The sequence below is a fragment of the Lepisosteus oculatus genome, chromosome 6 (genome assembly GCF_040954835.1).
Source record: "Lepisosteus oculatus isolate fLepOcu1 chromosome 6, fLepOcu1.hap2, whole genome shotgun sequence".
NCBI classification, from domain to species: domain Eukaryota; kingdom Metazoa; phylum Chordata; class Actinopteri; order Semionotiformes; family Lepisosteidae; genus Lepisosteus; species Lepisosteus oculatus.
In genome coordinates this window covers 45108186-45132210 of record NC_090701.1, presented here as the reverse complement: position 1 = coordinate 45132210, position 24025 = coordinate 45108186, and the positions used below count along the sequence as shown (strand labels likewise).

The 24025-nt window shown below is 54.6% G+C and overlaps 40 non-coding genes across 40 annotated transcripts; 24 read left to right on the top strand and 16 right to left on the bottom strand.

Moving 5' to 3' along the window:
* Window positions 1-417: 417 nt before the first annotated feature.
* On the bottom strand, window positions 418-489 carry trnaq-cug (transfer RNA glutamine (anticodon CUG)). The gene has a single exon. It is a non-coding gene; the product is annotated as a tRNA-Gln (tRNA).
* Window positions 490-691: 202 nt separating this feature from the next.
* trnat-ugu (transfer RNA threonine (anticodon UGU)) lies at window positions 692-764 on the top strand. Its single transcript has one exon. It is a non-coding gene; the product is annotated as a tRNA-Thr (tRNA).
* Window positions 765-1829: 1065 nt separating this feature from the next.
* On the top strand, window positions 1830-1901 carry trnae-cuc (transfer RNA glutamic acid (anticodon CUC)). The gene has a single exon. It is a non-coding gene; the product is annotated as a tRNA-Glu (tRNA).
* A 278-nt stretch (window positions 1902-2179) lies between these two features.
* trnaq-uug (transfer RNA glutamine (anticodon UUG)) lies at window positions 2180-2251 on the bottom strand. The gene has a single exon. It is a non-coding gene; the product is annotated as a tRNA-Gln (tRNA).
* Window positions 2252-2424: 173 nt separating this feature from the next.
* On the top strand, window positions 2425-2497 carry trnat-ugu (transfer RNA threonine (anticodon UGU)). Its single transcript has one exon. It is a non-coding gene; the product is annotated as a tRNA-Thr (tRNA).
* Window positions 2498-3395: 898 nt separating this feature from the next.
* Window positions 3396-3467, bottom strand: trnaq-cug (transfer RNA glutamine (anticodon CUG)). Its single transcript has one exon. It is a non-coding gene; the product is annotated as a tRNA-Gln (tRNA).
* A 202-nt stretch (window positions 3468-3669) lies between these two features.
* Window positions 3670-3742, top strand: trnat-ugu (transfer RNA threonine (anticodon UGU)). The gene has a single exon. It is a non-coding gene; the product is annotated as a tRNA-Thr (tRNA).
* A 1065-nt stretch (window positions 3743-4807) lies between these two features.
* On the top strand, window positions 4808-4879 carry trnae-cuc (transfer RNA glutamic acid (anticodon CUC)). Its single transcript has one exon. It is a non-coding gene; the product is annotated as a tRNA-Glu (tRNA).
* A 278-nt stretch (window positions 4880-5157) lies between these two features.
* Window positions 5158-5229, bottom strand: trnaq-uug (transfer RNA glutamine (anticodon UUG)). The gene has a single exon. It is a non-coding gene; the product is annotated as a tRNA-Gln (tRNA).
* A 173-nt stretch (window positions 5230-5402) lies between these two features.
* On the top strand, window positions 5403-5475 carry trnat-ugu (transfer RNA threonine (anticodon UGU)). Its single transcript has one exon. It is a non-coding gene; the product is annotated as a tRNA-Thr (tRNA).
* An 898-nt stretch (window positions 5476-6373) lies between these two features.
* On the bottom strand, window positions 6374-6445 carry trnaq-cug (transfer RNA glutamine (anticodon CUG)). The gene has a single exon. It is a non-coding gene; the product is annotated as a tRNA-Gln (tRNA).
* Window positions 6446-6647: 202 nt separating this feature from the next.
* Window positions 6648-6720, top strand: trnat-ugu (transfer RNA threonine (anticodon UGU)). The gene has a single exon. It is a non-coding gene; the product is annotated as a tRNA-Thr (tRNA).
* Window positions 6721-7785: 1065 nt separating this feature from the next.
* trnae-cuc (transfer RNA glutamic acid (anticodon CUC)) lies at window positions 7786-7857 on the top strand. The gene has a single exon. It is a non-coding gene; the product is annotated as a tRNA-Glu (tRNA).
* Window positions 7858-8135: 278 nt separating this feature from the next.
* On the bottom strand, window positions 8136-8207 carry trnaq-uug (transfer RNA glutamine (anticodon UUG)). Its single transcript has one exon. It is a non-coding gene; the product is annotated as a tRNA-Gln (tRNA).
* A 173-nt stretch (window positions 8208-8380) lies between these two features.
* On the top strand, window positions 8381-8453 carry trnat-ugu (transfer RNA threonine (anticodon UGU)). The gene has a single exon. It is a non-coding gene; the product is annotated as a tRNA-Thr (tRNA).
* An 898-nt stretch (window positions 8454-9351) lies between these two features.
* On the bottom strand, window positions 9352-9423 carry trnaq-cug (transfer RNA glutamine (anticodon CUG)). The gene has a single exon. It is a non-coding gene; the product is annotated as a tRNA-Gln (tRNA).
* Window positions 9424-9625: 202 nt separating this feature from the next.
* On the top strand, window positions 9626-9698 carry trnat-ugu (transfer RNA threonine (anticodon UGU)). The gene has a single exon. It is a non-coding gene; the product is annotated as a tRNA-Thr (tRNA).
* A 1065-nt stretch (window positions 9699-10763) lies between these two features.
* trnae-cuc (transfer RNA glutamic acid (anticodon CUC)) lies at window positions 10764-10835 on the top strand. Its single transcript has one exon. It is a non-coding gene; the product is annotated as a tRNA-Glu (tRNA).
* Window positions 10836-11113: 278 nt separating this feature from the next.
* trnaq-uug (transfer RNA glutamine (anticodon UUG)) lies at window positions 11114-11185 on the bottom strand. The gene has a single exon. It is a non-coding gene; the product is annotated as a tRNA-Gln (tRNA).
* Window positions 11186-11358: 173 nt separating this feature from the next.
* trnat-ugu (transfer RNA threonine (anticodon UGU)) lies at window positions 11359-11431 on the top strand. Its single transcript has one exon. It is a non-coding gene; the product is annotated as a tRNA-Thr (tRNA).
* An 898-nt stretch (window positions 11432-12329) lies between these two features.
* Window positions 12330-12401, bottom strand: trnaq-cug (transfer RNA glutamine (anticodon CUG)). Its single transcript has one exon. It is a non-coding gene; the product is annotated as a tRNA-Gln (tRNA).
* Window positions 12402-12603: 202 nt separating this feature from the next.
* Window positions 12604-12676, top strand: trnat-ugu (transfer RNA threonine (anticodon UGU)). Its single transcript has one exon. It is a non-coding gene; the product is annotated as a tRNA-Thr (tRNA).
* Window positions 12677-13741: 1065 nt separating this feature from the next.
* Window positions 13742-13813, top strand: trnae-cuc (transfer RNA glutamic acid (anticodon CUC)). Its single transcript has one exon. It is a non-coding gene; the product is annotated as a tRNA-Glu (tRNA).
* A 278-nt stretch (window positions 13814-14091) lies between these two features.
* trnaq-uug (transfer RNA glutamine (anticodon UUG)) lies at window positions 14092-14163 on the bottom strand. Its single transcript has one exon. It is a non-coding gene; the product is annotated as a tRNA-Gln (tRNA).
* Window positions 14164-14336: 173 nt separating this feature from the next.
* Window positions 14337-14409, top strand: trnat-ugu (transfer RNA threonine (anticodon UGU)). The gene has a single exon. It is a non-coding gene; the product is annotated as a tRNA-Thr (tRNA).
* An 898-nt stretch (window positions 14410-15307) lies between these two features.
* On the bottom strand, window positions 15308-15379 carry trnaq-cug (transfer RNA glutamine (anticodon CUG)). Its single transcript has one exon. It is a non-coding gene; the product is annotated as a tRNA-Gln (tRNA).
* A 202-nt stretch (window positions 15380-15581) lies between these two features.
* Window positions 15582-15654, top strand: trnat-ugu (transfer RNA threonine (anticodon UGU)). The gene has a single exon. It is a non-coding gene; the product is annotated as a tRNA-Thr (tRNA).
* Window positions 15655-16719: 1065 nt separating this feature from the next.
* trnae-cuc (transfer RNA glutamic acid (anticodon CUC)) lies at window positions 16720-16791 on the top strand. The gene has a single exon. It is a non-coding gene; the product is annotated as a tRNA-Glu (tRNA).
* A 278-nt stretch (window positions 16792-17069) lies between these two features.
* On the bottom strand, window positions 17070-17141 carry trnaq-uug (transfer RNA glutamine (anticodon UUG)). The gene has a single exon. It is a non-coding gene; the product is annotated as a tRNA-Gln (tRNA).
* Window positions 17142-17314: 173 nt separating this feature from the next.
* trnat-ugu (transfer RNA threonine (anticodon UGU)) lies at window positions 17315-17387 on the top strand. The gene has a single exon. It is a non-coding gene; the product is annotated as a tRNA-Thr (tRNA).
* Window positions 17388-18285: 898 nt separating this feature from the next.
* On the bottom strand, window positions 18286-18357 carry trnaq-cug (transfer RNA glutamine (anticodon CUG)). The gene has a single exon. It is a non-coding gene; the product is annotated as a tRNA-Gln (tRNA).
* A 202-nt stretch (window positions 18358-18559) lies between these two features.
* Window positions 18560-18632, top strand: trnat-ugu (transfer RNA threonine (anticodon UGU)). The gene has a single exon. It is a non-coding gene; the product is annotated as a tRNA-Thr (tRNA).
* A 1065-nt stretch (window positions 18633-19697) lies between these two features.
* Window positions 19698-19769, top strand: trnae-cuc (transfer RNA glutamic acid (anticodon CUC)). Its single transcript has one exon. It is a non-coding gene; the product is annotated as a tRNA-Glu (tRNA).
* A 278-nt stretch (window positions 19770-20047) lies between these two features.
* On the bottom strand, window positions 20048-20119 carry trnaq-uug (transfer RNA glutamine (anticodon UUG)). The gene has a single exon. It is a non-coding gene; the product is annotated as a tRNA-Gln (tRNA).
* A 173-nt stretch (window positions 20120-20292) lies between these two features.
* Window positions 20293-20365, top strand: trnat-ugu (transfer RNA threonine (anticodon UGU)). Its single transcript has one exon. It is a non-coding gene; the product is annotated as a tRNA-Thr (tRNA).
* Window positions 20366-21263: 898 nt separating this feature from the next.
* trnaq-cug (transfer RNA glutamine (anticodon CUG)) lies at window positions 21264-21335 on the bottom strand. The gene has a single exon. It is a non-coding gene; the product is annotated as a tRNA-Gln (tRNA).
* A 202-nt stretch (window positions 21336-21537) lies between these two features.
* Window positions 21538-21610, top strand: trnat-ugu (transfer RNA threonine (anticodon UGU)). Its single transcript has one exon. It is a non-coding gene; the product is annotated as a tRNA-Thr (tRNA).
* Window positions 21611-22675: 1065 nt separating this feature from the next.
* On the top strand, window positions 22676-22747 carry trnae-cuc (transfer RNA glutamic acid (anticodon CUC)). Its single transcript has one exon. It is a non-coding gene; the product is annotated as a tRNA-Glu (tRNA).
* A 278-nt stretch (window positions 22748-23025) lies between these two features.
* Window positions 23026-23097, bottom strand: trnaq-uug (transfer RNA glutamine (anticodon UUG)). The gene has a single exon. It is a non-coding gene; the product is annotated as a tRNA-Gln (tRNA).
* Window positions 23098-23270: 173 nt separating this feature from the next.
* trnat-ugu (transfer RNA threonine (anticodon UGU)) lies at window positions 23271-23343 on the top strand. The gene has a single exon. It is a non-coding gene; the product is annotated as a tRNA-Thr (tRNA).
* The last annotated feature ends 682 nt before the right edge of the window (window positions 23344-24025 follow it).

The window sequence follows — 24025 nt, the reverse complement described above, 5'->3', positions numbered from 1 at the left end:
AGTCATTCACACCACGGTTCCTCCCCCAGGTGGCTGACCATTGCGTCACGGAAGCTGTTGTAGCAGTGATTCTTTTACGGGTTAGATCTAAGTGACGACGGCAGGCGGGGTCGTGTCTTCAACGCGTTACTGCAGTTTTAAAATCGCGGGTGGATGAGTCTCTGTCTCAATTCAAGATTGCCGAGCTCGGCCCCGCTTTAAGAGCCGACGTCGGTCGCGCTGCGGGCACGTCACAGATGGGAGAGGGCCTTTCCCTGTGTCCCTGGTGGTCTAGTGGTTAGGATTCGGTGCTCTCACCGCTGCGGCCCAGGTTTGGTTCCTGGTCAGGGAAGCGTGGCTTTTTTCCCCCCACCCCGTTTATTTCAGCGGGAATTCCCGTTTGGCATTCCAGACACCAATTCCAATGTCACCCACAAAAGGTTCCGCCGAGATTTGAACTCGGATCGCTGGATTCAGAGTCCAGAGTGCTAACCATTACACCATAGAACCACACAAGAGCCGGGGCGACTGTCGATTCCCTTGGTGATCTTCGGTGTCTTCCATGGGCCTGTGCAAGACTTCAGCTTCGCCGTGGCGTCCTTTCTCTGCTCTCTCCGCTGTGTAGCTGAGCCGGGCACCGTGTCTCCCTCATGTTGCCAGCTGCTTGACTCGGTACGTTTGTGTGCGCGTGAGTCAGGACCTGGAGCCTCGTGGCTCCATAGCTCAGGGGTTAGAGCACTGGTCTTGTAAACCAGGGGTCGCGAGTTCAAATCTCGCTGGGGCCTTTTGCCCTCCTTTTGCACTCGGGCTGGACTCGGAGCAGGGTCTCCCACTTGTAAAGGGGTATCAGCTGAGGGCCATAGTTGTGTGATTACTGGCAAGCAACAGGGTGTGGTGGCTCTTGACTTCCTCTGTCTCTTGCTTGCTTCCTGTCCCTCACTCACACCCCACGCCCCGGGGACGTCACACCCTGCTGTGATAATTGATAGGTGCCGAGGAAAACAATGCCAAGCTGGCTGTCGTTGTCCTCATCAAGTCCCGGGCTCCTCCCCGACTGTGTGGGAACTGACGAGCACTTGCGACTAATGCTGCCATTGGACTCCTTGATTAAGAAGGCGGGGGCCCCTGTGTAGATGAAGCAGCAGTTCAGCAGAAGCGCAAGAGAGATTTTCCTGGAGAGCCTTTGCAGACCAGGAAGCAGACACACTGGCTGCTTGAGTTTTCATTGCCCGCCACAGGCTGCTTTGGCATAACGGGCTCGACCTGAGCAGCGCGGGCATCCCGGAGCCATCTTTTCACGGTCTGGTTCTGGCCTTGTGTAGGGAAAGCCTGGCGTCAATATCGAAGACAGTCGTGATTCCGTTCCCCCAGCGGCAAAGTGCTCTCAACTTGGTGTAAGTCTTGTTTTCTTCTTTGTGCTGGGCGATGTGGTTTTCTTTGTGTGTGTGAGTGTTAACCCACCGATGTGTGATGGCTGTAACTCCTGTGATTGTGAAGAATCTTTAGAAATCTTGTACTGCAAGTTTTGTCTGTCAAGCGACACTAGTCTGTATGACACTGAACCTCGTGGGTTTCCCTGTTGTGTCTTTCCAGTTTTTCACAACACAGTTCCTCCCCCAGTTGGCTGACCATTGTGTCGCGGAAGCTGTTGTAGCAGTGATTCTTTTGCGGGTTAGATCTAAGTGACGACGGCAGGCGGGGTCGTGTCTTCAACGGGTTACTGCAATTTTAAAATCGCTGGTGGATGAGTCTCTGTCTCAATTAAAGATTGCCGAGCTTGGCCCCGCTTTCAGAGCCGACGTCGGTCGCGCTGCGGGCACGCCACAGATGGGAGAGGGCCTTTCCCTGTGTCCCTGGTGGTCTAGTGGTTAGGATTCGGCGCTCTCACCGCCGCGGCCCGGGTTCGATTCCTGGTCAGGGAAGTGTGGCCTTTTTTCCCACACCCCGTTTGTTACCCTTAGAGCCGTGCAAGACGTTGAACTCGGAGGAGGTGTTCCGGGTATTTTGACGACGCAGGAACCTCTGTCATAAAATACACGCATGTCTGCTGTACACTCAATCGTCTGCAGTAGTGGGTGATATCTTGCAGGTCCTAGAAAGGCTGATGAGTAAAAGCAGGTTTCTTTGCCCACAGCAGAGCACGCAAGGAAAGCAGCCCACGATCCCATACACAGGTCCTGATTTCAATGTCACCCACAACAGGTTCCACCGAGACTTGAACTCGGATCGCTGGATTCAAAGCCCAGAGTGCTAACCATTACACCATGGAACCACATGAGAGCTGGGGCGACGTCCATGGGCCTGTGCAAGACTTCAGCTTCGCCGTGGCGTCCTTTCTTTGCTTTCTCCATTGTGTAGCTGAGCCGGGCACCGTGTCTCCCACATGTAGCCAGCTGCGTGACTCGGTACGTTTGTGTGTGCGTGAGTCAGGGTCTGGAGCCTTGTGGCTCCATAGTTCAGGGGTTAGAGCACTGGCCTTGTAAACCAGGGGTCGCGAGTTCAAATCTCGCCGGGGCCTTTTGCACTCGGGCTGGACGCGGAGCAGGGTCTCCCGCTTGTAAAGGGGTATCAGCTGAGGGCCGTAATTGTGTGAATACTGGCAAGCAACAGGGTGTGGTGGCTCTTGGCTTTCTCTGTCTCTTGCCTGCTTCCTGTCCCTCACTCACACCCCACGCCCCGGGGACGTCATACCCTGCTGTGATAATTGATAGGTGCCGAGGAAAACAATGCCAAGCTGGCTGTCGTTGTCCTCATCAAGTCCCGGGCTCTTCCCCGACTGTGTGGGAACTGACGAGCACTTGCGACAAATGCTGCCATTGGACTCCTTGATTAAGAAGGCGGGGGCCCCTGCGTAGATGAAGCAGCAGTTCAGCAGAAGCGTGAGAAATTTTCCTGGAGAGCCTTTACAGACACACTGGCTACTTGTGATTTCATTTTCTGTCAAGCGAAACTAGTCTGTATGACACTGAAACTCGTGGGTTTCCCTGTTGTGTCCTTCCAGTCATTCACACCACGGTTCCTCCCCCAGGTGGCTGACCATTGCGTCGCGGAAGCTGTTGTAGCAGTGATTCTTTTACGGGTTAGATCTAAGTGACGACGGCAGGCGGGGTCGTGTCTTCAACGGGTTACTGCAGTTTTAAAATCGTGGGTGGATGAGTCTCTGTCTCAATTCAAGATTGCCGAGCTCGGCCCCGCTTTAAGAGCCGACGTCGGTCGCGCTGCGGGCACGCCACAGATGGGAGAGGGCCTTTCCCTGTGTCCCTGGTGGTCTAGTGGTTAGGATTTGGCACTCTCACCGCTGCGGCCCAAGTTCAGTTCCTGGTCAGGGAAGCGTGGCTTTTTTCCCCCCACCCCGTTTATTTCAGCGGGAATTCCCGTTTGGCATTCCAGACACCAATTCCAATGTCACCCACAAAAGGTTCCACCGAGATTTGAACTCGGATCGCTGGATTCAGAGTCCAGAGTGCTAACCATTACACCATGGAACCACACAAGAGCCGGGGCGACTGTCGATTCCCTTGGTGATCTTCGGTGTCTTCCATGGGCCTGTGCAAGACTTCAGCTTCGCCGTGGCGTCCTTTCTCTGCTCTCTCCGCTGTGTAGCTGAGCCGGGCACCGTGTCTCCCTCATGTTGCCAGCTGCTTGACTCGGTACGTTTGTGTGCGCGTGAGTCAGGACCTGGAGCCTCGTGGCTCCATAGCTCAGGGGTTAGAGCACTGGTCTTGTAAACCAGGGGTCGTGAGTTCAAATCTCGCTGGGGCCTTTTGCCCTCCTTTTGCACTCGGGCTGGACTCGGAGCAGGGTCTCCCACTTGTAAAGGGGTATCAGCTGAGGGCCATAGTTGTGTGATTACTGGCAAGCAACAGGGTGTGGTGGCTCTTGACTTCCTCTTTCTCTTGCTTGCTTCCTGTCCCTCACTCACACCCCACGCCCCGGGGACGTCACACCCTGCTGTGATAATTGATAGGTGCCGAGGAAAACAATGCCAAGCTGGCTGTCGTTGTCCTCATCAAGTCCCGGGCTCCTCCCCGACTGTGTGGGAACTGACGAGCACTTGCGACTAATGCTGCCATTGGACTCCTTGATTAAGAAGGCGGGGGCCCCTGTGTAGATGAAGCAGCAGTTCAGCAGAAGCGCAAGAGAGATTTTCCTGGAGAGCCTTTGCAGACCAGGAAGCAGACACACTGGCTGCTTGAGTTTTCATTGCCCGCCACAGGCTGCTTTGGCATAACGGGCTCGACCTGAGCAGCGCGGGCATCCCGGAGCCATCTTTTCACGGTCTGGTTCTGGCCTTGTGTAGGGAAAGCCTGGCGTCAATATCGAAGACAGTCGTGATTCCGTTCCCCCAGCGGCAAAGTGCTCTCAACTTGGTGTAAGTCTTGTTTTCTTCTTTGTGCTGGGCGATGTGGTTTTCTTTGTGTGTGTGAGTGTTAACCCACCGATGTGTGATGGCTATAACTCCTGTGATTGTGAAGAATCTTTAGAAATCTTGTACTGCAAGTTTTGTCTTTCAAGCGACACTAGTCTGTATGACACTGAACCTGGTGGGTTTCCCTGTTGTGTCTTTCCAGTTTTTCACAACACAGTTCCTCCCCCAGTTGGCTGACCATTGTGTCGCGGAAGCTGTTGTAGCAGTGATTCTTTTGCGGGTTAGATCTAAGTGACGACGGCAGGCGGGGTCGTGTCTTCAACGGGTTACTGCAGTTTTAAAATCGCTGGTGGATGAGTCTCTGTCTCAATTAAAGATTGCCGAGCCTGGCCCCGCTTTCAGAGCCGACGTCGGTCGCACTGCGGGCACTCCACAGACGGGAGAGGGCTTTTCCCCGTGTCCCTGGTGGTCTAGTGGTTAGGATTCGGCGTTCTCACCGCCGCGGCCCGGGTTCGATTCCCGGTCAGGGAAGTGTGGCCTTTTTTCCCACACCCCGTTTGTTACCCTTAGAGCCGTGCAAGACGTTGAACTCGGAGGAGGTGTTCCGGGTATTTTGACGACGCAGGAACCTCTGTCATAAAATACACGCATGTCTGCTGTACACTCAATCGTCTGCAGTAGTGGGTGATATCTTGCAGGTCCTAGAAAGGCTGATGAGTAAAAGCAGGTTTCTTTGCCCACAGCAGAGCACGCAAGGAAAGCAGCCCACGATTCCATACACAGGTCCCGATTTCAACATCACCCACAACAGGTTCCACCGAGACTTGAACTCGGATCGCTGGATTCAAAGCCCAGAGTGCTAACCATTACACCATAGAACCACACGAGAGCTGGGGCGACTTCCATGGGCCTGTGCAAGACTTCAGCTTCGCCGTGGCATCCTTTCTTTGCTTTCTCCATTGTGTAGCTGAGCCGGGCACCGTGTCTCCCACATGTAGCCAGCTGCGTGACTCGGTACGTTTTTGTGTGCGTGAGACAGGGTCTGGAGCCTCGTGGCTCCATAGCTCAGGGGTTAGAGCACTGGTCTTGTAAACCAGGGGTCGCGAGTTCAAATCTCGCCGGGGCCTTTTGCACTCGGGCTGGACGCGGAGCAGGGTCTCCCGCTTGTAAAGGGGTATCAGCTGAGGGCCGTAATTGTGTGAATACTGGCAAGCAACAGGGTGTGGTGGCTCTTGGCTTTCTCTGTCTCTTGCCTGCTTCCTGTCCCTCACTCACACCCCACGCCCCGGGGACGTCATACCCTGCTGTGATAATTGATAGGTGCCGAGGAAAACAATGCCAAGCTGGCTGTCGTTGTCCTCATCAAGTCCCGGGCTCTTCCCCGACTGTGTGGGAACTGACGAGCACTTGCGACAAATGCTGCCATTGGACTCCTTGATTAAGAAGGCGGGGGCCCCTGCGTAGATGAAGCAGCAGTTCAGCAGAAGCGTGAGAAATTTTCCTGGAGAGCCTTTACAGACACACTGGCTACTTGTGATTTCATTTTCTGTCAAGCGAAACTAGTCTGTATGACACTGAACCTCGTGGGTTTCCCTGTTGTGTCCTTCCAGTCATTCACACCACGGTTCCTCCCCCAGGTGGCTGACCATTGCGTCACGGAAGCTGTTGTAGCAGTGATTCTTTTACGGGTTAGATCTAAGTGACGACGGCAGGCGGGGTCGTGTCTTCAACGCGTTACTGCAGTTTTAAAATCGCGGGTGGATGAGTCTCTGTCTCAATTCAAGATTGCCGAGCTCGGCCCCGCTTTAAGAGCCGACGTCGGTCGCGCTGCGGGCACGTCACAGATGGGAGAGGGCCTTTCCCTGTGTCCCTGGTGGTCTAGTGGTTAGGATTCGGTGCTCTCACCGCTGCGGCCCAGGTTTGGTTCCTGGTCAGGGAAGCGTGGCTTTTTTCCCCCCACCCCGTTTATTTCAGCGGGAATTCCCGTTTGGCATTCCAGACACCAATTCCAATGTCACCCACAAAAGGTTCCGCCGAGATTTGAACTCGGATCGCTGGATTCAGAGTCCAGAGTGCTAACCATTACACCATAGAACCACACAAGAGCCGGGGCGACTGTCGATTCCCTTGGTGATCTTCGGTGTCTTCCATGGGCCTGTGCAAGACTTCAGCTTCGCCGTGGCGTCCTTTCTCTGCTCTCTCCGCTGTGTAGCTGAGCCGGGCACCGTGTCTCCCTCATGTTGCCAGCTGCTTGACTCGGTACGTTTGTGTGCGCGTGAGTCAGGACCTGGAGCCTCGTGGCTCCATAGCTCAGGGGTTAGAGCACTGGTCTTGTAAACCAGGGGTCGCGAGTTCAAATCTCGCTGGGGCCTTTTGCCCTCCTTTTGCACTCGGGCTGGACTCGGAGCAGGGTCTCCCACTTGTAAAGGGGTATCAGCTGAGGGCCATAGTTGTGTGATTACTGGCAAGCAACAGGGTGTGGTGGCTCTTGACTTCCTCTGTCTCTTGCTTGCTTCCTGTCCCTCACTCACACCCCACGCCCCGGGGACGTCACACCCTGCTGTGATAATTGATAGGTGCCGAGGAAAACAATGCCAAGCTGGCTGTCGTTGTCCTCATCAAGTCCCGGGCTCCTCCCCGACTGTGTATGAACTGACGAGCACTTGCGACTAATGCTGCCATTGGACTCCTTGATTAAGAAGGCGGGGGCCCCTGTGTAGATGAAGCAGCAGTTCAGCAGAAGCGCAAGAGAGATTTTCCTGGAGAGCCTTTGCAGACCAGGAAGCAGACACACTGGCTGCTTGAGTTTTCATTGCCCGCCACAGGCTGCTTTGGCATAACGGGCTCGACCTGAGCAGCGCGGGCATCCCGGAGCCATCTTTTCACGGTCTGGTTCTGGCCTTGTGTAGGGAAAGCCTGGCGTCAATATCGAAGACAGTCGTGATTCCGTTCCCCCAGCGGCAAAGTGCTCTCAACTTGGTGTAAGTCTTGTTTTCTTCTTTGTGCTGGGCGATGTGGTTTTCTTTGTGTGTGTGAGTGTTAACCCACCGATGTGTGATGGCTGTAACTCCTGTGATTGTGAAGAATCTTTAGAAATCTTGTACTGCAAGTTTTGTCTGTCAAGCGACACTAGTCTGTATGACACTGAACCTCGTGGGTTTCCCTGTTGTGTCTTTCCAGTTTTTCACAACACAGTTCCTCCCCCAGTTGGCTGACCATTGTGTCGCGGAAGCTGTTGTAGCAGTGATTCTTTTGCGGGTTAGATCTAAGTGACGACGGCAGGCGGGGTCGTGTCTTCAACGGGTTACTGCAGTTTTAAAATCGCTGGTGGATGAGTCTCTGTCTCAATTAAAGATTGCCGAGCTTGGCCCCGCTTTCAGAGCCGACGTCGGTCGCACTGCGGGCACGCCACAGACGGGAGAGGGCTTATCCCTGTGTCCCTGGTGGTCTAGTGGTTAGGATTCAGCGCTCTCACCTCTGCGGCCCGGGTTCGATTCCCGGTCAGGGAAGTGTGGCCTTTTTTCCCACACCCCGTTTGTTACCCTTAGAGCCGTGCAAGACGTTGAACTCGGAGGAGGTGTTCTGGGTATTTTGACGACGCAGGAACCTCTGTCATAAAATACACGCATGTCTGCTGTACACTCAATCGTCTGCAGTAGTGGGTGATATCTTGCAGGTCCTAGAAAGGCTGATGAGTAAAAGCAGGTTTCTTTGCCCACAGCAGAGCACACAAGGAAAGCAGCCCACGATCCCATACACAGGTCCTGATTTCAATGTCACCCACAACAGGTTCCACCGAGACTTGAACTCGGATCGCTGGATTCAAAGCCCAGAGTGCTAACCATTACACCATGGAACCACACGAGAGCTGGGGCGACTTCCATGGGCCTGTGCAAGACTTCAGCTTCGCCGTGGCATCCTTTCTTTGCTTTCTCCATTGTGTAGCTGAGCCGGGCACCGTGTCTCCCACATGTAGCCAGCTGCGTGACTCGGTACGTTTTTGTGTGCGTGAGTCAGGGTCTGGAGCCTCGTGGCTCCATAGCTCAGGGGTTAGAGCACTGGTCTTGTAAACCAGGGGTCGCGAGTTCAAATCTCGGCGGGGCCTTTTGCACTCGGGCTGGACGCGGAGCAGGGTCTCCCGCTTGTAAAGGGGTATCAGCTGAGGGCCGTAATTGTGTGAATACTGGCAAGCAACAGGGTGTGGTGGCTCTTGGCTTTCTCTGTCTCTTGCCTGCTTCCTGTCCCTCACTCACACCCCACGCCCCGGGGACGTCATACCCTGCTGTGATAATTGATAGGTGCCGAGGAAAACAATGCCAAGCTGGCTGTCGTTGTCCTCATCAAGTCCCGGGCTCTTCCCCGACTGTGTGGGAACTGACGAGCACTTGCGACAAATGCTGCCATTGGACTCCTTGATTAAGAAGGCGGGGGCCCCTGCGTAGATGAAGCAGCAGTTCAGCAGAAGCGTGAGAAATTTTCCTGGAGAGCCTTTACAGACACACTGGCTACTTGTGATTTCATTTTCTGTCAAGCGAAACTAGTCTGTATGACACTGAACCTCGTGGGTTTCCCTGTTGTGTCCTTCCAGTCATTCACACCACGGTTCCTCCCCCAGGTGGCTGACCATTGCGTCGCGGAAGCTGTTGTAGCAGTGATTCTTTTACGGGTTAGATCTAAGTGACGACGGCAGGCGGGGTCGTGTCTTCAACGGGTTACTGCAGTTTTAAAATCGCGGGTGGATGAGTCTCTGTCTCAATTCAAGATTGCCGAGCTCGGCCCCGCTTTAAGAGCCGACGTCGGTCGCGCTGCGGGCACGCCACAGATGGGAGAGGGCCTTTCCCTGTGTCCCTGGTGGTCTAGTGGTTAGGATTCGGCACTCTCACCGCTGCGGCCCAAGTTCAGTTCCTGGTCAGGGAAGCGTGGCTTTTTTCCCCCCACCCCGTTTATTTCAGCGGGAATTCCCGTTTGGCATTCCAGACACCAATTCCAATGTCACCCACAAAAGGTTCCACCGAGATTTGAACTCGGATCGCTGGATTCAGAGTCCAGAGTGCTAACCATTACACCATGGAACCACACAAGAGCCGGGGCGACTGTCGATTCCCTTGGTGATCTTCGGTGTCTTCCATGGGCCTGTGCAAGACTTCAGCTTCGCCGTGGCGTCCTTTCTCTGCTCTCTCCGCTGTGTAGCTGAGCCGGGCACCGTGTCTCCCTCATGTTGCCAGCTGCTTGACTCGGTACGTTTGTGTGCGCGTGAGTCAGGACCTGGAGCCTCGTGGCTCCATAGCTCAGGGGTTAGAGCACTGGTCTTGTAAACCAGGGGTCGTGAGTTCAAATCTCGCTGGGGCCTTTTGCCCTCCTTTTGCACTCGGGCTGGACTCGGAGCAGGGTCTCCCACTTGTAAAGGGGTATCAGCTGAGGGCCATAGTTGTGTGATTACTGGCAAGCAACAGGGTGTGGTGGCTCTTGACTTCCTCTTTCTCTTGCTTGCTTCCTGTCCCTCACTCACACCCCACGCCCCGGGGACGTCACACCCTGCTGTGATAATTGATAGGTGCCGAGGAAAACAATGCCAAGCTGGCTGTCGTTGTCCTCATCAAGTCCCGGGCTCCTCCCCGACTGTGTGGGAACTGACGAGCACTTGCGACTAATGCTGCCATTGGACTCCTTGATTAAGAAGGCGGGGGCCCCTGTGTAGATGAAGCAGCAGTTCAGCAGAAGCGCAAGAGAGATTTTCCTGGAGAGCCTTTGCAGACCAGGAAGCAGACACACTGGCTGCTTGAGTTTTCATTGCCCGCCACAGGCTGCTTTGGCATAACGGGCTCGACCTGAGCAGCGCGGGCATCCCGGAGCCATCTTTTCACGGTCTGGTTCTGGCCTTGTGTAGGGAAAGCCTGGCGTCAATATCGAAGACAGTCGTGATTCCGTTCCCCCAGCGGCAAAGTGCTCTCAACTTGGTGTAAGTCTTGTTTTCTTCTTTGTGCTGGGCGATGTGGTTTTCTTTGTGTGTGTGAGTGTTAACCCACCGATGTGTGATGGCTGTAACTCCTGTGATTGTGAAGAATCTTTAGAAATCTTGTACTGCAAGTTTTGTCTGTCAAGCGACACTAGTCTGTATGACACTGAACCTCGTGGGTTTCCCTGTTGTGTCTTTCCAGTTTTTCACAACACAGTTCCTCCCCCAGTTGGCTGACCATTGTGTCGCGGAAGCTGTTGTAGCAGTGATTCTTTTGCGGGTTAGATCTAAGTGACGACGGCAGGCGGGGTCGTGTCTTCAACGGGTTACTGCAGTTTTAAAATCGCTGGTGGATGAGTCTCTGTCTCAATTAAAGATTGCCGAGCTTGGCCCCGCTTTAAGAGCCGACGTCGGTCGCACTGCGGGCACGCCACAGACGGGAGAGGGCTTTTCCCCGTGTCCCTGGTGGTCTAGTGGTTAGGATTCGGCGCTCTCACCGCCGCGGCCCGGGTTCGATTCCCGGTCAGGGAAGTGTGGCCTTTTTTCCCACACCCCGTTTGTTACCCTTAGAGCCGTGCAAGACGTTGAACTCGGAGGAGGTGTTCCGGGTATTTTGACGACGCAGGAACCTCTGTCATAAAATACACGCATGTCTGCTGTACACTCAATCGTCTGCAGTAGTGGGTGATATCTTGCAGGTCCTAGAAAGGCTGATGAGTAAAAGCAGGTTTCTTTGCCCACAGCAGAGCACGCAAGGAAAGCAGCCCACGATCCCATACACAGGTCCTGATTTCAATGTCACCCACAACAGGTTCCACCGAGACTTGAACTCGGATCGCTGGATTCAAAGCCCAGAGTGCTAACCATTACACCATGGAACCACACGAGAGCTGGGGTGACGTCCATGGGCCTGTGCAAGACTTCAGCTTCGCCGTGGCGTCCTTTCTTTGCTTTCTCCATTGTGTAGCTGAGCCGGGCACCGTGTCTCCCACATGTAGCCAGCTGCGTGACTCGGTACGCTTGTGTGTGCGTGAGTCAGGGTCTGGAGCCTCGTGGCTCCATAGTTCAGGGGTTAGAGCACTGGCCTTGTAAACCAGGGGTCGCGAGTTCAAATCTCGCCGGGGCCTTTTGCACTCGGGCTGGACGCGGAGCAGGGTCTCCCGCTTGTAAAGGGGTATCAGCTGAGGGCCGTAATTGTGTGAATACTGGCAAGCAACAGGGTGTGGTGGCTCTTGGCTTTCTCTGTCTCTTGCCTGCTTCCTGTCCCTCACTCACACCCCACGCCCCGGGGACGTCATACCCTGCTGTGATAATTGATAGGTGCCGAGGAAAACAATGCCAAGCTGGCTGTCGTTGTCCTCATCAAGTCCCGGGCTCTTCCCCGACTGTGTGGGAACTGACGAGCACTTGCGACAAATGCTGCCATTGGACTCCTTGATTAAGAAGGCGGGGGCCCCTGCGTAGATGAAGCAGCAGTTCAGCAGAAGCGTGAGAAATTTTCCTGGAGAGCCTTTACAGACACACTGGCTACTTGTGATTTCATTTTCTGTCAAGCGAAACTAGTCTGTATGACACTGAACCTCGTGGGTTTCCCTGTTGTGTCCTTCCAGTCATTCACACCACGGTTCCTCCCCCAGGTGGCTGACCATTGCGTCGCGGAAGCTGTTGTAGCAGTGATTCTTTTACGGGTTAGATCTAAGTGACGACGGCAGGCGGGGTCGTGTCTTCAACGGGTTACTGCAGTTTTAAAATCGCGGGTGGATGAGTCTCTGTCTCAATTCAAGATTGCCGAGCTCGGCCCCGCTTTAAGAGCTGACGTCGGTCGCGCTGCGGGCATGCCACAGATGGGAGAGGGCCTTTCCCTGTGTCCCTGGTGGTCTAGTGGTTAGGATTCGGCACTCTCACCGCTGCGGCCCAAGTTCAGTTCCTGGTCAGGGAAGCGTGGCTTTTTTCCCCCCACCCTGTTTATTTCAGCGGGAATTCCCGTTTGGCATTCCAGACACCAATTCCAATGTCACCCACAAAAGGTTCCACCGAGATTTGAACTCGGATCGCTGGATTCAGAGTCCAGAGTGCTAACCATTACACCATGGAACCACACAAGAGCCGGGGCGACTGTCGATTCCCTTGGTGATCTTCGGTGTCTTCCATGGGCCTGTGCAAGACTTCAGCTTCGCCGTGGCGTCCTTTCTCTGCTCTCTCCGCTGTGTAGCTGAGCCGGGCACCGTGTCTCCCTCATGTTGCCAGCTGCTTGACTCGGTACGTTTGTGTGCGCGTGAGTCAGGACCTGGAGCCTCGTGGCTCCATAGCTCAGGGGTTAGAGCACTGGTCTTGTAAACCAGGGGTCGCGAGTTCAAATCTCGCTGGGGCCTTTTGCCCTCCTTTTGCACTCGGGCTGGACTCGGAGCAGGGTCTCCCACTTGTAAAGGGGTATCAGCTGAGGGCCATAGTTGTGTGATTACTGGCAAGCAACAGGGTGTGGTGGCTCTTGACTTCCTCTGTCTCTTGCTTGCTTCCTGTCCCTCACTCACACCCCACGCCCCGGGGACGTCACACCCTGCTGTGATAATTGATAGGTGCCGAGGAAAACAATGCCAAGCTGGCTGTCGTTGTCCTCATCAAGTCCCGGGCTCCTCCCCGACTGTGTGGGAACTGACGAGCACTTGCGACTAATGCTGCCATTGGACTCCTTGATTAAGAAGGCGGGGGCCCCTGTGTAGATGAAGCAGCAGTTCAGCAGAAGCGCAAGAGAGATTTTCCTGGAGAGCCTTTGCAGACCAGGAAGCAGACACACTGGCTGCTTGAGTTTTCATTGCCCGCCACAGGCTGCTTTGGCATAACGGGCTCGACCTGAGCAGCGCGGGCATCCCGGAGCCATCTTTTCACGGTCTGGTTCTGGCCTTGTGTAGGGAAAGCCTGGCGTCAATATCGAAGACAGTCGTGATTCCGTTCCCCCAGCGGCAAAGTGCTCTCAACTTGGTGTAAGTCTTGTTTTCTTCTTTGTGCTGGGCGATGTGGTTTTCTTTGTGTGTGTGAGTGTTAACCCACCGATGTGTGATGGCTGTAACTCCTGTGATTGTGAAGAATCTTTAGAAATCTTGTACTGCAAGTTTTGTCTGTCAAGCGACACTAGTCTGTATGACACTGAACCTCGTGGGTTTCCCTGTTGTGTCTTTCCAGTTTTTCACAACACAGTTCCTCCCCCAGTTGGCTGACCATTGTGTCGCGGAAGCTGTTGTAGCAGTGATTCTTTTGCGGGTTAGATCTAAGTGACGACGGCAGGCGGGGTCGTGTCTTCAACGGGTTACTGCAGTTTTAAAATCGCTGGTGGATGAGTCTCTGTCTCAATTAAAGATTGCCGAGCTTGGCCCCGCTTTCAGAGCCGACGTCGGTCGCACTGCGGGCACGCCACAGACGGGAGAGGGCTTATCCCTGTGTCCCTGGTGGTCTAGTGGTTAGGATTCGGCGCTCTCACTGCTGCGGCCCGGGTTCGATTCCCGGTCAGGGAAGTGTGGCCTTTTTTCCCGCACCCCGTTTGTTACCCTTAGAGCCGTGCAAGACGTTGAACTCGGAGGAGGTGTTCCGGGTATTTTGACGACGCAGGAACCTCTGTCATAAAATACACGCATGTCTGCTGTACACTCAATCGTCTGCAGTAGTGGGTGATATCTTGCAGGTCCTAGAAAGGCTGATGAGTAAAAGCAGGTTTCTTTGCCCACAGCAGAGCACGCAAGGAAAGCAGCCCACGATCCCATACACAGGTCCCGATTTCAATGTCACCCACAACAGGTTCCACCGAGACTTGAACTCGGATCGCTGGATTCAAAGCCCAGAGTGCTAACCATTACACCATGGAACCACACGAGAGCTGGGGCGACGTCCATGGGCCTGTGCAAGACTTCAGCTTCGCCGTGGCGTCCTTTCTTTGCTTTCTCCATTGTGTAGCTGAGCCGGGCACCGTGTCTCCCACATGTAGCCAGCTGCGTGACTCGGTACGTTTGTGTGTGCGTGAGTCAGGGTCTGGAGCCTCGTGGCTCCATAGTTCAGGGGTTAGAGCACTGGCCTTGTAAACCAGGGGTCGCGAGTTCAAATCTCGCCGGGGCCTTTTGCACTCGGGCTGGACGCGGAGCAGGGTCTCCCGCTTGTAAAGGGGTATCAGCTGAGGGCCGTAATTGTGTGAATACTGGCAAGCAACAGGGTGTGGTGGCTCTTGGCTTTCTCTGTCTCTTGCCTGCTTCCTGTCCCTCACTCACACCCCACGCCCCGGGGACGTCATACCCTGCTGTGATAATTGATAGGTGCCGAGGAAAACAATGCCAAGCTGGCTGTCGTTGTCCTCATCAAGTCCCGGGCTCTTCCCCGACTGTGTGGGAACTGACGAGCACTTGCGACAAATGCTGCCATTGGACTCCTTGATTAAGAAGGCGGGGGCCCCTGCGTAGATGAAGCAGCAGTTCAGCAGAAGCGTGAGAAATTTTCCTGGAGAGCCTTTACAGACACACTGGCTACTTGTGATTTCATTTTCTGTCAAGCGAAACTAGTCTGTATGACACTGAACCTCGTGGGTTTCCCTGTTGTGTCCTTCCAGTCATTCACACCACGGTTCCTCCCCCAGGTGGCTGACCATTGCGTCGCGGAAGCTGTTGTAGCAGTGATTCTTTTACGGGTTAGATCTAAGTGACGACGGCAGGCGGGGTCGTGTCTTCAACGGGTTACTGCAGTTTTAAAATCGCGGGTGGATGAGTCTCTGTCTCAATTCAAGATTGCCGAGCTCGGCCCCGCTTTAAGAGCCGACGTCGGTCGCGCTGCGGGCACGCCACAGATGGGAGAGGGCCTTTCCCTGTGTCCCTGGTGGTCTAGTGGTTAGGATTCGGCACTCTCACCGCTGCGGCCCAAGTTCAGTTCCTGGTCAGGGAAGCGTGGCTTTTTTCCCCCCACCCCGTTTATTTCAGCGGGAATTCCCGTTTGGCATTCCAGACACCAATTCCAATGTCACCCACAAAAGGTTCCACCGAGATTTGAACTCGGATCGCTGGATTCAGAGTCCAGAGTGCTAACCATTACACCATGGAACCACACAAGAGCCGGGGCGACTGTCGATTCCCTTGGTGATCTTCGGTGTCTTCCATGGGCCTGTGCAAGACTTCAGCTTCGCCGTGGCGTCCTTTCTCTGCTCTCTCCGCTGTGTAGCTGAGCCGGGCACCGTGTCTCCCTCATGTTGCCAGCTGCTTGACTCGGTACGTTTGTGTGCGCGTGAGTCAGGACCTGGAGCCTCGTGGCTCCATAGCTCAGGGGTTAGAGCACTGGTCTTGTAAACCAGGGGTCGCGAGTTCAACTCTCACTGGGGCCTTTTGCCCTCCTTTTGCACTCGGGCTGGACTCGGAGCAGGGTCTCCCACTTGTAAAGGGGTATCAGCTGAGGGCCATAGTTGTGTGATTACTGGCAAGCAACAGGGTGTGGTGGCTCTTGACTTCCTCTGTCTCTTGCTTGCTTCCTGTCCCTCACTCACACCCCACGCCCCGGGGACGTCACACCCTGCTGTGATAATTGATAGGTGCCGAGGAAAACAATGCCAAGCTGGCTGTCGTTGTCCTCATCAAGTCCCGGGCTCCTCCCCGACTGTGTGGGAACTGACGAGCACTTGCGACTAATGCTGCCATTGGACTCCTTGATTAAGAAGGCGGGGGCCCCTGTGTAGATGAAGCAGCAGTTCAGCAGAAGCGCAAGAGAGATTTTCCTGGAGAGCCTTTGCAGACCAGGAAGCAGACACACTGGCTGCTTGAGTTTTCATTGCCCGCCACAGGCTGCTTTGGCATAACGGGCTCGACCTGAGCAGCGCGGGCATCCCGGAGCCATCTTTTCACGGTCTGGTTCTGGCCTTGTGTAGGGAAAGCCTGGCGTCAATATCGAAGACAGTCGTGATTCCGTTCCCCCAGCGGCAAAGTGCTCTCAACTTGGTGTAAGTCTTGTTTTCTTCTTTGTGCTGGGCGATGTGGTTTTCTTTGTGTGTGTGAGTGTTAACCCACCGATGTGTGATGGCTGTAACTCCTGTGATTGTGAAGAATCTTTAGAAATCTTGTACTGCAAGTTTTGTCTGTCAAGCGACACTAGTCTGTATGACACTGAACCTCGTGGGTTTCCCTGTTGTGTCTTTCCAGTTTTTCACAACACAGTTCCTCCCCCAGTTGGCTGACCATTGTGTCGCGGAAGCTGTTGTAGCAGTGATTCTTTTGCGGGTTAGATCTAAGTGACGACGGCAGGCGGGGTCGTGTCTTCAACGCGTTACTGCAGTTTTAAAATCGCTGGTGGATGAGTCTCTGTCTCAATTAAAGATTGCCGAGCTTGGCCCCGCTTTCAGAGCCGACGTCGGTCGCACTGCGGGCACGCCACAGACGGGAGAGGGCTTTTCCCCGTGTCCCTGGTGGTCTAGTGGTTAGGATTCAGCGCTCTCACCGCCGCGGCCCGGGTTCGATTCCCGGTCAGGGAAGTGTGGCCTTTTTTCCCACACCCCGTTTGTTACCCTTAGAGCCGTGCAAGACGTTGAACTCGGAGGAGGTGTTCCGGGTATTTTGACGACGCAGGAACCTCTGTCATAAAATACACGCATGTCTGCTGTACACTCAATCGTCTGCAGTAGTGGGTGATATCTTGCAGGTCCTAGAAAGGCTGATGAGTAAAAGCAGGTTTCTTTGCCCACAGCAGAGCACGCAAGGAAAGCAGCCCACGATCCCATACACAGGTCCCGATTTCAATGTCACCCACAACAGGTTCCACCGAGACTTGAACTCGGATCGCTGGATTCAAAGCCCAGAGTGCTAACCATTACACCATGGAACCACACGAGAGCTGGGGCGACGTCCATGGGCCTGTGCAAGACTTCAGCTTCGCCGTGGCGTCCTTTCTTTGCTTTCTCCATTGTGTAGCTGAGCCGGGCACCGTGTCTCCCACATGTAGCCAGCTGCGTGACTCGGTACGTTTGTGTGTGCGTGAGTCAGGGTCTGGAGCCTCGTGGCTCCATAGTTCAGGGGTTAGAGCACTGGCCTTGTAAACCAGGGGTCGCGAGTTCAAATCTCGCCGGGGCCTTTTGCACTCGGGCTGGACGCGGAGCAGGGTCTCCCGCTTGTAAAGGGGTATCAGCTGAGGGCCGTAATTGTGTGAATACTGGCAAGCAACAGGGTGTGGTGGCTCTTGGCTTTCTCTGTCTCTTGCCTGCTTCCTGTCCCTCACTCACACCCCACGCCCCGGGGACGTCATACCCTGCTGTGATAATTGATAGGTGCCGAGGAAAACAATGCCAAGCTGGCTGTCGTTGTCCTCATCAAGTCCCGGGCTCTTCCCCGACTGTGTGGGAACTGACGAGCACTTGCGACAAATGCTGCCATTGGACTCCTTGATTAAGAAGGCGGGGGCCCCTGCGTAGATGAAGCAGCAGTTCAGCAGAAGCGTGAGAAATTTTCCTGGAGAGCCTTTACAGACACACTGGCTACTTGTGATTTCATTTTCTGTCAAGCGAAACTAGTCTGTATGACACTGAACCTCGTGGGTTTCCCTGTTGTGTCCTTCCAGTCATTCACACCACGGTTCCTCCCCCAGGTGGCTGACCATTGCGTCGCGGAAGCTGTTGTAGCAGTGATTCTTTTACGGGTTAGATCTAAGTGACGACGGCAGGCGGGGTCGTGTCTTCAACGGGTTACTGCAGTTTTAAAATCGCGGGTGGATGAGTCTCTGTCTCAATTCAAGATTGCCGAGCTCGGCCCCGCTTTAAGAGCCGACGTCGGTCGCGCTGCGGGCACGCCACAGATGGGAGAGGGCCTTTCCCTGTGTCCCTGGTGGTCTAGTGGTTAGGATTCGGCACTCTCACCGCTGCGGCCCAAGTTCAGTTCCTGGTCAGGGAAGCGTGGCTTTTTTCCCCCCACCCCGTTTATTTCAGCGGGAATTCCCGTTTGGCATTCCAGACACCAATTCCAATGTCACCCACAAAAGGTTCCACCGAGATTTGAACTCGGATCGCTGGATTCAGAGTCCAGAGTGCTAACCATTACACCATGGAACCACACAAGAGCCGGGGCGACTGTCGATTCCCTTGGTGATCTTCGGTGTCTTCCATGGGCCTGTGCAAGACTTCAGCTTCGCCGTGGCGTCCTTTCTCTGCTCTCTCCGCTGTGTAGCTGAGCCGGGCACCGTGTCTCCCTCATGTTGCCAGCTGCTTGACTCGGTACGTTTGTGTGCGCGTGAGTCAGGACCTGGAGCCTCGTGGCTCCATAGCTCAGGGGTTAGAGCACTGGTCTTGTAAACCAGGGGTCGCGAGTTCAACTCTCACTGGGGCCTTTTGCCCTCCTTTTGCACTCGGGCTGGACTCGGAGCAGGGTCTCCCACTTGTAAAGGGGTATCAGCTGAGGGCCATAGTTGTGTGATTACTGGCAAGCAACAGGGTGTGGTGGCTCTTGACTTCCTCTGTCTCTTGCTTGCTTCCTGTCCCTCACTCACACCCCACGCCCCGGGGACGTCACACCCTGCTGTGATAATTGATAGGTGCCGAGGAAAACAATGCCAAGCTGGCTGTCGTTGTCCTCATCAAGTCCCGGGCTCCTCCCCGACTGTGTGGGAACTGACGAGCACTTGCGACTAATGCTGCCATTGGACTCCTTGATTAAGAAGGCGGGGGCCCCTGTGTAGATGAAGCAGCAGTTCAGCAGAAGCGCAAGAGAGATTTTCCTGGAGAGCCTTTGCAGACCAGGAAGCAGACACACTGGCTGCTTGAGTTTTCATTGCCCGCCACAGGCTGCTTTGGCATAACGGGCTCGACCTGAGCAGCGCGGGCATCCCGGAGCCATCTTTTCACGGTCTGGTTCTGGCCTTGTGTAGGGAAAGCCTGGCGTCAATATCGAAGACAGTCGTGATTCCGTTCCCCCAGCGGCAAAGTGCTCTCAACTTGGTGTAAGTCTTGTTTTCTTCTTTGTGCTGGGCGATGTGGTTTTCTTTGTGTGTGTGAGTGTTAACCCACCGATGTGTGATGGCTATAACTCCTGTGATTGTGAAGAATCTTTAGAAATCTTGTACTGCAAGTTTTGTCTGTCAAGCGACACTAGTCTGTATGACACTGAACCTGGTGGGTTTCCCTGTTGTGTCTTTCCAGTTTTTCACAACACAGTTCCTCCCCCAGTTGGCTGACCATTGTGTCGCGGAAGCTGTTGTAGCAGTGATTCTTTTGCGGGTTAGATCTAAGTGACGACGGCAGGCGGGGTCGTGTCTTCAACGGGTTACTGCAGTTTTAAAATCGCTGGTGGATGAGTCTCTGTCTCAATTAAAGATTGCCGAGCTTGGCCCCGCTTTCAGAGCCGACGTCGGTCGCACTGCGGGCACGCCACAGACGGGAGAGGGCTTTTCCCCGTGTCCCTGGTGGTCTAGTGGTTAGGATTCGGCGCTCTCACCGCCGCAGCCCGGGTTCGATTCCCGGTCAGGGAAGTGTGGCCTTTTTTCCCACACCCCGTTTGTTACCCTTAGAGCCGTGCAAGACGTTGAACTCGGAGGAGGTGTTCCGGGTATTTTGACGACGCAGGAACCTCTGTCATAAAATACACGCATGTCTGCTGTACACTCAATCGTCTGCAGTAGTGGGTGATATCTTGCAGGTCCTAGAAAGGCTGATGAGTAAAAGCAGGTTTCTTTGCCCACAGCAGAGCACGCAAGGAAAGCAGCCCACGATCCCATACACAGGTCCTGATTTCAATGTCACCCACAACAGGTTCCACCGAGACTTGAACTCGGATCGCTGGATTCAAAGCCCAGAGTGCTAACCATTACACCATGGAACCACACGAGAGCTGGGGCGACGTCCATGGGCCTGTGCAAGACTTCAGCTTCGCCGTGGCGTCCTTTCTTTGCTTTCTCCATTGTGTAGCTGAGCCGGGCACCGTGTCTCCCACATGTAGCCAGCTGCGTGACTCGGTACGTTTGTGTGTGCGTGAGTCAGGGTCTGGAGCCTCGTGGCTCCATAGTTCAGGGGTTAGAGCACTGGCCTTGTAAACCAGGGGTCGCGAGTTCAAATCTCGCCGGGGCCTTTTGCACTCGGGCTGGACGCGGAGCAGGGTCTCCCGCTTGTAAAGGGGTATCAGCTGAGGGCCGTAATTGTGTGAATACTGGCAAGCAACAGGGTGTGGTGGCTCTTGGCTTTCTCTGTCTCTTGCCTGCTTCCTGTCCCTCACTCACACCCCACGCCCCGGGGACGTCATACCCTGCTGTGATAATTGATAGGTGCCGAGGAAAACAATGCCAAGCTGGCTGTCGTTGTCCTCATCAAGTCCCGGGCTCTTCCCCGACTGTGTGGGAACTGACGAGCACTTGCGACAAATGCTGCCATTGGACTCCTTGATTAAGAAGGCGGGGGCCCCTGCGTAGATGAAGCAGCAGTTCAGCAGAAGCGTGAGAAATTTTCCTGGAGAGCCTTTACAGACACACTGGCTACTTGTGATTTCATTTTCTGTCAAGCGAAACTAGTCTGTATGACACTGAACCTCGTGGGTTTCCCTGTTGTGTCCTTCCAGTCATTCACACCACGGTTCCTCCCCCAGGTGGCTGACCATTGCGTCGCGGAAGCTGTTGTAGCAGTGATTCTTTTACGGGTTAGATCTAAGTGACGACGGCAGGCGGGGTCGTGTCTTCAACGGGTTACTGCAGTTTTAAAATCGCGGGTGGATGAGTCTCTGTCTCAATTCAAGATTGCCGAGCTCGGCCCCGCTTTAAGAGCCGACGTCGGTCGCGCTGCGGGCACGCCACAGATGGGAGAGGGCCTTTCCCTGTGTCCCTGGTGGTCTAGTGGTTAGGATTCGGCACTCTCACCGCTGCGGCCCAAGTTCAGTTCCTGGTCAGGGAAGCGTGGCTTTTTTCCCCCCACCCCGTTTATTTCAGCGGGAATTCCCGTTTGGCATTCCAGACACCAATTCCAATGTCACCCACAAAAGGTTCCACCGAGATTTGAACTCGGATCGCTGGATTCAGAGTCCAGAGTGCTAACCATTACACCATGGAACCACACAAGAGCCGGGGCGACTGTCGATTCCCTTGGTGATCTTCGGTGTCTTCCATGGGCCTGTGCAAGACTTCAGCTTCGCCGTGGCGTCCTTTCTCTGCTCTCTCCGCTGTGTAGCTGAGCCGGGCACCGTGTCTCCCTCATGTTGCCAGCTGCTTGACTCGGTACGTTTGTGTGCGCGTGAGTCAGGACCTGGAGCCTCGTGGCTCCATAGCTCAGGGGTTAGAGCACTGGTCTTGTAAACCAGGGGTCGCGAGTTCAAATCTCGCTGGGGCCTTTTGCCCTCCTTTTGCACTCGGGCTGGACTCGGAGCAGGGTCTCCCACTTGTAAAGGGGTATCAGCTGAGGGCCATAGTTGTGTGATTACTGGCAAGCAACAGGGTGTGGTGGCTCTTGACTTCCTCTGTCTCTTGCTTGCTTCCTGTCCCTCACTCACACCCCACGCCCCGGGGACGTCACACCCTGCTGTGATAATTGATAGGTGCCGAGGAAAACAATGCCAAGCTGGCTGTCGTTGTCCTCATCAAGTCCCGGGCTCCTCCCCGACTGTGTGGGAACTGACGAGCACTTGCGACTAATGCTGCCATTGGACTCCTTGATTAAGAAGGCGGGGGCCCCTGTGTAGATGAAGCAGCAGTTCAGCAGAAGCGCAAGAGAGATTTTCCTGGAGAGCCTTTGCAGACCAGGAAGCAGACACACTGGCTGCTTGAGTTTTCATTGCCCGCCACAGGCTGCTTTGGCATAACGGGCTCGACCTGAGCAGCGCGGGCATCCCGGAGCCATCTTTTCACGGTCTGGTTCTGGCCTTGTGTAGGGAAAGCCTGGCGTCAATATCGAAGACAGTCGTGATTCCGTTCCCCCAGCGGCAAAGTGCTCTCAACTTGGTGTAAGTCTTGTTTTCTTCTTTGTGCTGGGCGATGTGGTTTTCTTTGTGTGTGTGAGTGTTAACCCACCGATGTGTGATGGCTGTAACTCCTGTGATTGTGAAGAATCTTTAGAAATCTTGTACTGCAAGTTTTGTCTGTCAAGCGACACTAGTCTGTATGACACTGAACCTGGTGGGTTTCCCTGTTGTGTCTTTCCAGTTTTTCACAACACAGTTCCTCCCCCAGTTGGCTGACCATTGTGTCGCGGAAGCTGTTGTAGCAGTGATTCTTTTGCAGGTTAGATCTAAGTGACGACGGCAGGCGGGGTCGTGTCTTCAACGGGTTACTGCAGTTTTAAAATCGCTGGTGGATGAGTCTCTGTCTCAATTAAAGATTGCCGAGCCTGGCCCCGCTTTCAGAGCCGACGTCGGTCGCACTGCGGGCACGCCACAGACGGGAGAGGGCTTTTCCCCGTGTCCCTGGTGGTCTAGTGGTTAGGATTCAGCGCTCTCACCGCCGCGGCCCGGGTTCGATTCCCGGTCAGGGAAGTGTGGCCTTTTTTCCCACACCCCGTTTGTTACCCTTAGAGCCGTGCAAGACGTTGAACTCGGAGGAGGTGTTCCGGGTATTTTGACGACGCAGGAACCTCTGTCATAAAATACACGCATGTCTGCTGTACACTCAATCGTCTGCAGTAGTGGGTGATATCTTGCAGGTCCTAGAAAGGCTGATGAGTAAAAGCAGGTTTCTTTGCCCACAGCAGAGCACGCAAGGAAAGCAGCCCACGATCCCATACACAGGTCCCGATTTCAATGTCACCCACAACAGGTTCCACCGAGACTTGAACTCGGATCGCTGGATTCAAAGCCCAGAGTGCTAACCATTACACCATGGAACCACACGAGAGCTGGGGCGACGTCCATGGGCCTGTGCAAGACTTCAGCTTCGCCGTGGCGTCCTTTCTTTGCTTTCTCCATTGTGTAGCTGAGCCGGGCACCGTGTCTCCCACATGTAGCCAGCTGCGTGACTCGGTACGTTTGTGTGTGCGTGAGTCAGGGTCTGGAGCCTCGTGGCTCCATAGTTCAGGGGTTAGAGCACTGGTCTTGTAAACCAGGGGTCGCGAGTTCAAATCTCGCCGGGGCCTTTTGCACTCGGGCTGGACGCGGAGCAGGGTCTCCCGCTTGTAAAGGGGTATCAGCTGAGGGCCGTAATTGTGTGAATACTGGCAAGCAACAGGGTGTGGTGGCTCTTGGCTTTCTCTGTCTCTTGCCTGCTTCCTGTCCCTCACTCACACCCCACGCCCCGGGGACGTCATACCCTGCTGTGATAATTGATAGGTGCCGAGGAAAACAATGCCAAGCTGGCTGTCGTTGTCCTCATCAAGTCCCGGGCTCTTCCCCGACTGTGTGGGAACTGACGAGCACTTGCGACAAATGCTGCCATTGGACTCCTTGATTAAGAAGGCGGGGGCCCCTGCGTAGATGAAGCAGCAGTTCAGCAGAAGCGTGAGAAATTTTCCTGGAGAGCCTTTACAGACACACTGGCTACTTGTGATTTCATTTTCTGTCAAGCGACACTAGTCTGTATGACACTGAACCTCGTGGGTTTCCCTGTTGTCTTTCCAGTCATTCACACCACGGTTCCTCCCCCAGGTGGCTGACCATTGCGTCGCGGAAGCTGTTGTAGCAGTGATTCTTTTACGGGTTAGATCTAAGTGACGACGGCAGGCGGGGTCGTGTCTTCAACGGGTTACTGCAGTTTTAAAATCGCGGGTGGATGAGTCTCTGTCTCAATTCAAGATTGCCGAGCTCGGCCCCGCTTTAAGA